Genomic DNA, 11,269 nt, shown 5'->3' with positions numbered 1-11,269 from the left:
GTTCACTTTTATACTTAGGTTCAACTAAGTATGGACAGCCATATAGAAACATGATTGGGGAAATCTAATGCTCACAGACTGAGTGGGGAGCGAAACCCAGCAAGGCCTGTCTAGATTCTTCTGGGACTCTCTGAGCAGCATTCCTTCCTTCTGGGTGTGGGGCAGGTACCTCTCTAGAATGGGGATCTATGACCTACAGTCAAACAAGGTGTCAGATAACTTTTTTATGGTTAATTTTCACACAGAAAGGTGGAGGGAAAGTTAGAGTAATAGTTTTTAGGTTTTGTGGCTGGCTTTGAGGAAAAAGTGTTCTGGTTTCGATGACCCTCCTTGGGCAGGAGGAATTCTAGTTTCTATGGCTAGTCTCAGGGTAGAAGGGGACTGAGACACAGGAGGACAGGAGGAGACTAGAGAAAAACTTGCTTCTGAGTCCCTCTTTTTGGTAATTTGGTAATTAGATGTTTTACTACTATTTCTTTATAATGAAGATTCTCTACCTAGTAACAGATAGTTCTTGTCTCCTGATTGAAGACATTTCCTGATATTATATGTTTAAATACATACTTATTGAAAACATATACAAAGAAAGGATATAAAATTAGAAGTAAGTTGTCATAATAACAATTTTCTTTAAAGTTTTAAATTACTCATTGATCAAAGAAGAAATCAAAGTAGAAGATTTGAAATAGAATTAAATCACATATTTATATGAAAACTTCAAGGATGCTGGAGACCATATATTATTACCCACATAGAAATATATACAAACAGCCTTCATAGAAAACACAAGAAAAGCTACTAATGAATTATTAGATTTAATGAGAAGACTTATCAACTGCATTTAAATCAATACACAAGTATATTAATAGAGTATGCAAGTTTTCAAAATCTACAGATTGCAGTAGCAAAACATGAGATATCTAGATTTATAAATACTTGTAAGACTCAGAAAGTTATGAGATGTTATTCAAAGCCATTAGAGATGTTTTACATAAATGAAAAGTATTAAAAGTTTCAGTATCACAATGATGTCAATTCTCCCAATATAGTCTATAGAGTTAAAACAATTCAATTTGAAATGTCAACATATTTATATAGTGATTGATACTCTAACTCTTAAATTTGGATGGAAATATAAAATGCCATAAATAGCTAAGGTATGCCCACTCTACCTTGTGCTCTACCAGCTATCAAGATTTATTATATCTACATTAAAATGGTGATGTTAACATAAGAATAGAAAATAAACCAATAGAAAGAATAGGTTTATAGAAATTCAGTTTATGATAGAGCTGATATTGTATACAAATGGGGAAATATAAACTGAGCACTAATTTCTCTCCATCTACTATCTTATCTTAGTTTTATTTTCTAGCAAAACCAACTGAAAGTTTTCTATAAACTATTCCTACTTCCATGTCTCTATCCTCAACAATTTCAGCTATAATCATATCCTCTCAAAGTTTGCCACGATCTCTGCTTTACTAAATCTGATGACACTTTTTCTGCCCTCCTTGTGGAAACTCTCAGTGGAATCTGATGCTGTGGATTCTTCTTCTTTGTTTTTTAAGACAATATTACTCTACTCTCTCTTCATTCTTCAGCTCTGTTTCAAATGTAACTTTTTTATTTCCCTAACCCAAGCTGCCTCAGTCATTCTACAACATTATAATATTATTTTCCCATTACATTCATGCCATCAGAAATTATCATAATTTTCTTTTAAAAAAAATTCAGCTCTAGTAGATTGTAAAACCCCTGGGAATAAAAAATCATCTATTGCAGTCATCTATTTCAGTCATTGCTATATATCCAATGCCATGAACAGATCACAAACATATATTTTTTAAATAAATAGAAAAATTAAATAACATAAATAATGTCTGATACAAAGTGGGTGATGAATAAATTATAGCTTTTTATCATTCTGGTTTATGTACATCTGAGGGAAAGATAGCTATGGTTTGTTTAGTTAAATGATCCTTTGAGGGGTACGATAATAAGACTAGATTCCCAAACATAACTCCCAAAGCAACCATGGACCAACATCTTCCCTACTCTGAACTTCCATTCTTTTATATTTCCTCTTTTGTTCCCAGGCAGTAAGAAAATGCCATCCTGTTTGAGTCACCAGCAATTTCATGACTATTTCAAGCCATTCTATAGTACAGATGGTCCATGAGTTACAAGGGTTTGACTGATAATATTTTCAAGTTAACAATGGATTTATCAAGATGTAACCCCACTGTAAGCCAAGCAGCACGTGTAGGTAGTTTTGTCTAACCAGATAACACTATGCGTGATGCTGCTCAGCTCATTCACACTCTGGCCTATAAGCCTCTCATCCCTGACCCCTAAAACAATGCTATAGCAGTACCCTAATAATATCTTCAAAAATAGTAACAAGAATACTTCAATACAGTAACACAATTAATCATTTTTTTAATAAAAAAGAAGTAAAACGGTTTTAGGAGACTGAATTGACCATTTGTTTGAATTAACTGATCAACTAAGAAAGAGCTAGCCATCAGATGGCCTGAAATGTACTTTTATGCAGAACACTATAATTTTCAAATCATTTTTACATACAGTATTTCATTTAATTTATAGTGTTATGATAAAGTTATAACTACCAAAAGCTATTATCACTAGAAATGACCTAAGTTGTCATCTACTCCAATTTCTTTATTCCTATAATAATGATGGTGATAATGACACCACATTACTGATTTGAATTATCTTATCCCTTTGCAGGAAAATTAATATATTTTTAAAATTAACTTTAAAATTGACTTTGACTAGCCATTGTTCTTCTGTAATATTGCAATCCATGCCAATCATTCTAGATACATGATATTCTATCCTATTTGGGGGTGAATTTTAAAATTATATTCTCAGAATATTGTTTAAATTAAATATGGGAAGAAAAATGTAAATTAGAAAATTTAAAATATAAAGATGCAGTAAGATATTAGCTGTTGTCATCCATGTGTTATCTTCTATTTGAAGATATGGCAAATGCACAGAGCTAGCACCATATTCTGCAGAATCTTATACAAAGCTTGGTATGTGCCACAACGTCAATGTCAAATCTACCCATGTCAGTTACCAGTACCTTTTTTGGAAGTACATTCCATTCCTTTTTTGATACTATGTTGAAAGCTTCTTAAGGTATTCACGATTTAGAGAAATTTATTAATTTTTCCCAGTAATTTCTTACATACTTTATAAAATCTGTTTAGAAGAACACAAATAGTTACATACTTATAAGAAGTTTTGTCATTTTCTTAAAGCACCAACTGCTTATCCATAAAACAGGAAGCTTTACCTTTAGCTGGTTACTAGAGCCAGGATAACCATGGAGTCATCCAGCAATATTAAAATGCCACGGCAAATAAGCATTATCACTCTAACCACCACACTCTTACTGTGAATCTCTATATGCCAAACAGATTGTTCCCAGGAAAATCTTAAAGAGAGAATAATGTCACAGGGTCAAAATCTGTGTGCTTGATTATTTGTTTCTATGATTGTTTGGGGGCAAGAGTTGGTTAGATATGTTTTATATTTTAAGGAATATCTAGGAAACTATTAGTTTATTGATCATAGATGTTAGAGTGGCAAGAGTATCTGCTCCACTTGATTGTTTTCACCTGGTAATAAATTTTACTCCCCGCTCCCTCCCCCCATTTATGCATGAAGTAGTTGAGCCTTTGAGAGTTTAAGTGCTTTGAAAAAAACCACATGGTTAATTCAGCTAGAAACAGGTGCTTTTCCTATAATAGCACAATACACTGTTATCACTACCTGTTTAGTTCTTAATTGTATCAAATAAGAACTAAGTACCAAAGCCACGTTTTAATCACTGGCTCCTAGTACACTCTTTGTCACATAGAAGTTCAACTAATGTTATTTAAAAAAGGAATAAATAGTAGAATGACAGCGCCAGCATTCACTATTAAATATTTTCATGTATAGACATAAAAAGGTATTTAAATTAGTTATAAATTATGAATGATGGATCCTATTTGCATTTAGTAGGGTCACAAAATCAGATAATATTTAGTGCAAGAGGGGATCATAATGTCCTGTCCAAAAACAGAAGAAAAAATAACTAAATTTGTTTTTTTTAGTTCTTTAAATTATAATATCAAGTATTAAAATTGAAATGAAAAATGGATAGCAAGACACATTTGATATCATTCAATGAATGCCCAATAAGGCTTTATTTCTTAGGGTTGTTGATACTGCTTACAAACAAAATCTAACAAAATATTTTATAACCTCTTCAGGAGATATTTCCCTTTCACCAGAGAAGTTTCTCTCTAAGCCTGAATACTCAATATAATTCACATTGATAATTAACACCATAGCTTTCCTACCATCATCATTATTAGAAGACTCCAGGTGCTCAGTCCTTAATCTCTTTCAGGTAGGAAATTGTTCAGATCCTTTTGACAAAATTTAGAAACAAATAATCAATAAATCCATCTATAACCTCAAAGACCTGTCAGTTATAGATACAAAGAGGTTTACATATTAGAGGATACCATCAGATTGCCCTAAGCATCGTTTTTCTCATCTCAGTAACACCCCTAGCTTTACATAGTATGTGTCTTTCAAATATACCTGTTAGAAAATACCAAACCAAATTAATATTATTTAGTATTCAGGTGGTCACTTATTCTGACAGAGAAGAATGGAAACAATACATTAAAAGAATAACTTTCTCGTAGAAAATACCTGTTATTTTAATATGCACTTATTTACCAGACTGTATTACTGTGTGAAATGCCAAAGGTCTTGGGTTTCAAATAATCATTTATCAGATCAAGTTTGTACTGATTTTATCTTTAAGCAAACTGGAAATTCTTTCACATTCGCAACTTCTGTCAGGTATATTAATTCTAAAACATAAAAAAAAAAACAACAAGAAAAGGAGAAGGAGGAGGAGAAGAAAGAGAGAAAGAGGGGTATGCCACTTTCTGAAACATTTTATTCTGATACACAGATGACCGGTCTATTCTTAGTTCTCCTTCTCTGTTGTATAAATCTAGAAAATGAGCTTCCCATTTTATTTCATTGCTGTAATTTAAAAGTCCTGGATGCAATTAGAGCTGAAACCCTAAAACTTCCAGACAAAAAATCTAGACAATATCTTCTAGACAATATCAATATATAAAGTGTGTATACATCTTTGTAGAACTGATAAAAATTGTTCAGCAATTTAGCTTTCTTCTTGAAAAATCTGAGGGAAAATATTAAAAAGTATATAACTTTGCTATATGATTTTATATTAGTTGTCAATTATTTTACCTTTTAATTTAAATAAACATGCAGGTATTTTGGGCTATCTACCTCTGTATTTTTCTCCCCTATTACATATTTTAACATATTAGCTAATCTGGGGGTGCAGTTCTATGATCAAAGACAAAACGAAACTTTAACTAAAGATATATGTTTTTCATTAAAGACCATTATAATAGCCTCAATGATGTTAAAACCATATTTTCTTTGTCTTACTCTTGTTATTTCTCATTTGAGACCAACCTAGAGTAAGTCATGAAAAAACTTCATCTTTGGATTTCTTGAGTTCTCCTATGAAGCAGCATTCCTGGACAGGTCATGGTATCTGTTTGTTAAACCCCAGTACCCATCTCTGTGCAAAACAGCTGTAAGCTTATCCTTTATGTAAGTTACTATACTATGATTTTGTAATGAGAATCTGTATCTTTGGCTACACCCAACTATTCCAAGGATCAAATTCTTTTGTCAAAGTTGGCATAAAGGCAGCAGTGACTCTATGATAAATCCTACCAAGTACAAAAATTATGCCTATAAAAGGTGCTTTATACAACACAGTGACCATTAAATCAATCACATCTTTCTTAGGGAATTTGATCATGAGACATACAGAGAGACAAAGATAGTAAAGTAACTCAGAGTCCAGAAGACATTTGGAGTGAGCATGATCCATTTGGATGCTTTCTTATTGCAGCTAATAGAACACTCTGTCCCAAACTGGATTAAATAACAAGGAAATTAAATGTTATTGCATAAGAAATTTAAAAAGCAGTGTAGTCTAGGGTCTGTATGTTAAAGCTCCAGCTCCAGTTCCTAGTGAATCTTGTTCTATCCATGGCTTTGTTCTCAAGCTGGAAGCAAAAAGGCTGCAATAGTTTAACAAGTAAAATCTAGAACCAACAGCACCTGTAGCAAGAAGATAGGCCATTTCTTCTCTGGCTATTCTGTCTTCAGTGTGAGGAAATCTTCCAGAATCCTTCCAGAAGACTTGCTCTCCTGTCTCTTTGGTCAGTTTTTGGGAATCTGATCTCCAACAAAGGGAATGGGCATATTATGATTATTTAGTTTAGCACAGTCATTTGAGGAAGATAGCAGATAGGAGGATTATCCCCAAGGAATAAGTAAATACTAAAAGCAGAGATAGAAAAAAAATAGAAATAGAAATAGAAGAGAAGAACTAAGCTGAGTTGGAGCAAACAAAGTTGTTTTATCTTGAAAATATATCTCCTTGAAGTCTTGTTGAGGGCATATTAATTTATAATAAAATTAAACCACATGAATTACTCAGACAAAAATTTCACAAAAATATGTAAAATACAGGCAAATATTTAAAAAGAATGAAAAGTTATGCCATATTCATGGATTGGAAATCTAAATATTGTTAAATTTCCATTCTCTTCAACTTGAGATATTGATTCAATATAATCCCTTTCAAAATTGCAGCATGATATTTTAATACAAATTGACAAGCGAAATCTAAAATGTATAGCAAGATGCAAATAAGCAAGAATGGCCAAAGACATTTTTAAAAGAAAAAAAATTATGGAAACTTACATTATCAGATTTCAATTTTTGCTATCCATTTAGATTCATTAGTAAAGACTCTAGTACTAGAAAAATGTTAGATAAAATAATTAATTGAATAGAATAGAGTCCAGAAATAGATCCATATTTGTGTGGTCAATTATAAACTCAAAATAGGACATAGATCTAAAAGTGAAAACTACAAATATAAAATTTCTAGAAGCAAATATTTGCAATTTTGAGGTAGACCAACATTTCTTAGGATCAAGTACAAATAACAAAAGAAAAATGATAAAATAGAGTTTATCAAAGTTAAAACCATTTTCTTTTTAAAAAGTATTGATAAGAAAATGAAAGGCAGCCCACTTATTGGGGAAATACTTTTCATACACATATCTTAAAAGAACTTATATCAAAAATATAAAAATAAGTTGTGATTCAATAATTGAAAGACAGATAACCCAATAAAATGGGCATATGTTAAATTAATCTGTCTAAAGATATTTTAGAAAATATAATGGCCAAGAAGCACATAAAAAGATGGTCAACACCATTAGTCATTAGGAAAATAAAATTAAAATTACAGTGAGAGGTCAAATTTCCTAAGAATAGCTAAAATTAAAAAGACTGACAGTATCAAGAATTGGCAAGAATCTGGAGGTACTGGAAGTCTTATAACTTTTTGTTGGAAGGAAAGATGGCACAACCACCTCAGAAAACTATTTGGGATTTTCTAAGTTCAGGATACACCTACCACATAACTCAAAAATTCCATTCCTCGGTGTTCAGAGAAGCTTTATTCATAACAGTTGAATACTGATAACAACCCAAGTGTCCATGAAGAGATGAATAGATAAATAAAATTTGATATATCCATGCAGAGCATGATTCAACAACAAAAAGGAAAGAACTACTAAATCAACCAACACTATGCATAAATTTAAAAGCCATTTAGCTGAACCAAAGAAGCTAGACACAAAAGAGTACATACTATATTTTCCAAGTGATATAAATCCTCAGACAATTAAAACTAAGATAATAATAGTAAGTAGATTAGTGTTTGCATAAGAGGTTGGAGGGAACTATAGTCTACAAAGATGCATAAAGAAACTTTCAGGAATGATAAAAATACTCTGAATCTTGGTTTTACACTTAAAATGGGCAAAGTTTATTGTAAGTTAAGCAAAAATATTATCACCAAAAAAATCAAGAGGAAAAGAAATAGACGTACAAATATACAATTTTACCATGTTAACTAACAAAAAAGCAGTAATAAAGCTTTCAAAATTGGATTCAGAAAAAGAGGAAATAGGAACTAGTATGAGTGAACAAATCTTCATCTTATATTGCACATGTGAAAATTAACACATTAATAAATAAAAAATATTTTTAAAGTTATGAAAGGGACCATCCAAGGATTTAAAGACAGAAATGCTTACAAAACTATTGTTCCTGAAGATCAAGATTGGCATGTCTAATGAAACAACACATCATACTTACATGAGTTTTTAATAGATTCTTCATTACCATTTAATTTTTTTCTCTATGCAAATTTATGGTATACTTTTTTAAATTAATTAATTAATTAATTTTTATTTATTTTAGCGTATTATGGGGTTACAAGTGTATGATTTTTGAAAGGAATGTCTTCCCATTGATGATTAGTGCTTCCAGACTTAGTGTATGTCTTTTCATGCTATTTTCTTAAAGTAAGATTCACCCACACCTCTTGTGTCTTGTTTTTGCTAAGAAGCATTAATCTTGGCTATACAGAGAACTGAACAACCCCCAAATAACCTTCATTATTTTTCCCAAGAGGGCTTGTAGGGTATTTTTATGCAAATAAGGTTCCTGTAGCCTTCTATCTGTAACCTTGTGTTTGCTAATAAGAGCTATATCCCTTTCCTCTCCCAAGTTACAAAATTAGAGCCTCATTCAATATAATAAAACATGGAAATTCCCAGGAGCCAAAGGCAGAAAAGCAGGAGGGTATTGTAAGTCTGAATAAACGCGATGGTTTAGTCTACATATGCAAGACTATAGTTGGCATAGGAATTTGATTTAACCAATCATATGATCATATAATGTTAAAATAGGAAAGAAATCTGTTGGGCCAATCTGATTAAACTGTGTTTCCATGGTCCTAACCATAAGTTTTGCTTGTGTTTCAGTTGTTAAACATCAGCAAGTATTAGAAAATTTTTTTTAGGCCCCAATGCATATCCTTATCTGAGTTTCACAATAAGATCCAAGTTTCAAATGCTCAGAAAGGAATAACTTTAATTCTTTTATTAGGCTTTAAAAATAACTATTTTTCTTTACATTTTTTGACAGGTAAAAACCCCTGAGATTCTTCCAAAATCCCTAATAATATTGTCAAGGGTGCCAAATGCCAATAGTCATTCTGTCTGAAAATACAGTTAGGGGAAAAAAAAATCTAAAGATGTTAAAATATAATACATTTTTTAAAATTCAAAAACATAGATTTTAAATAGCTAATTCATTGAAAATAATTTCTAGGATCATTCCAATGCTATAATAGAAACAAAATAGATAAACTATGAGATTATATATCCACATTAAAAGAAGAATAACTCATATATATATATTAAAAAGAATATTAAAAAGAATAACTCATATATATATATATAAACACCCTTATATATCGGTGTTAATATGTACGCATAAATTCTAACTAAATGATCAATTATGCCTAAGAATGAACAGAAAAAAATCACTTTTAATTTTCAAACTGGTTATTGGTATACTTTAAAATGATATTAATTAGGCCAGGTACAGTGGCTATACCTGTGCTCCCAGCACTTTGGGAGGCCAATGCAAGAGGGTTACTTGAGGCCAGGAGTTCAAGACCAGGTTGAGCAACATAGTAGGACCCTATCTCTACAAAAAATATTTTAAAATTAGCCAGGCATGGTGGTGCACACCTATAGTCCCAGCTACTCAAGAGAGTAAGGCAGGAAGATTACTTGAGCCCAGGAATTTGAGATTGTGGTGAGCTATGATGACACCACTGCACTCCAGCCAAGGGTGAGATCCTATCTCAAAATAAATAAGTAAGAGATCCTATCTCAAAATAAATAAATAAAATGTTAATTAAAACCTCAAAATAGGATTCCTTTGGTGGTCCTTAAAGAGAGTATCACCCACTAGTATTTAGATTTACTGCTGAGAAAGATAAAAGATTTTAGTGATATCAGTTTCTCTTTAAGCATTACATTTAATTTGTTTCATTTTAAAACTTTGACCCCCAAGAACTAGCTAAGTGCCTGACACAAAGGTCTAATGACACAACAAACGACTGATCCATTACTGGATGAATAAAGGGAATCAAGAACCTTTCAGTTTTGACGTGAGAGTCTTTTATGTCTAAATTATAATCTGAAATAATTTAAGCACTCTCTGTAGTCATTTTAGCATGTATAGAACTTAGAATAACATGAAAAGAAACAACTTAGAAAATTCTTACTTGCCTTAATAAGGTAGTGGAGCAAAACCTTCCAACTTCAAAACCCAAGGATACTGAATCATATTAATCTACACAATTACCTATTAATTCTTCCTGTGAAATGAATACAGTAATAATACTGACAAAGAAAATATTGTTAAACAGCTATATTTTGTCTACATTCATAAGTACCCAGATAATTTGAATGCAGTTACACTATTTGCATTCTTCTTTACTTTGCATTTGCCATGATCAGCTTTTTATAAGTAGCCACTAAAAGAGATTTAATATGGTGGGGGTGATAAAAGGGGAAATTGTTAAATCTTCAGTTTATGAATTACTAATCCCCTCTATGGAACAATCAGCACAATTTTTAGCAGAAGTTTTAAAAGAATTAAATCATGAGGGGCAAGATTTTCATTATCTTCTTTTCAATATTCAAAATGAAGAAATGATGTATAAATTTTACGGCAGAAACTTTGACCACATTAAAAAAATCTTCCTGAAAGGTGAATTAGTTGACTGATAAAAACTTCAGCTTTTCCATATGAAATATATTTTATATTAAGGCTTAGATTTATCTACTGCATAGTTTTTATATATAAATGCAAATTTGTAGATTTCTTAAATCTTGTTGAATTAATATGTCTGTGGGAATATTTTTCTCTCTGGGTATATTTAAATATGTCAATTTTATGTCAATTTCATTTAAATGTCTATCTTGTTTTCATTTTAAGGATAGAATGGAAAATATTGCATATAATGAATCAATAAGTTTCCAAAATAATCAATATTGGGAAGAAATCTGATATAATATGAATAAAGTAAAATCTCTACATATTAGATAAAATAACATTGGCTGTGGTTAAATGTCACATTTTTGTAGGTACAAAGTCTAAATGAGAAGTAGAGATGTTCATAAATTCACCCACTAAATATACAAATATCATTGAGAAAAACATATTCAGGTACATT

This window comes from Microcebus murinus, chromosome 2 (genome assembly GCF_040939455.1).
Source record: "Microcebus murinus isolate Inina chromosome 2, M.murinus_Inina_mat1.0, whole genome shotgun sequence".
Classification (NCBI taxonomy): domain Eukaryota; kingdom Metazoa; phylum Chordata; class Mammalia; order Primates; family Cheirogaleidae; genus Microcebus; species Microcebus murinus.
This window is presented reverse-complemented; position numbering follows the sequence as displayed.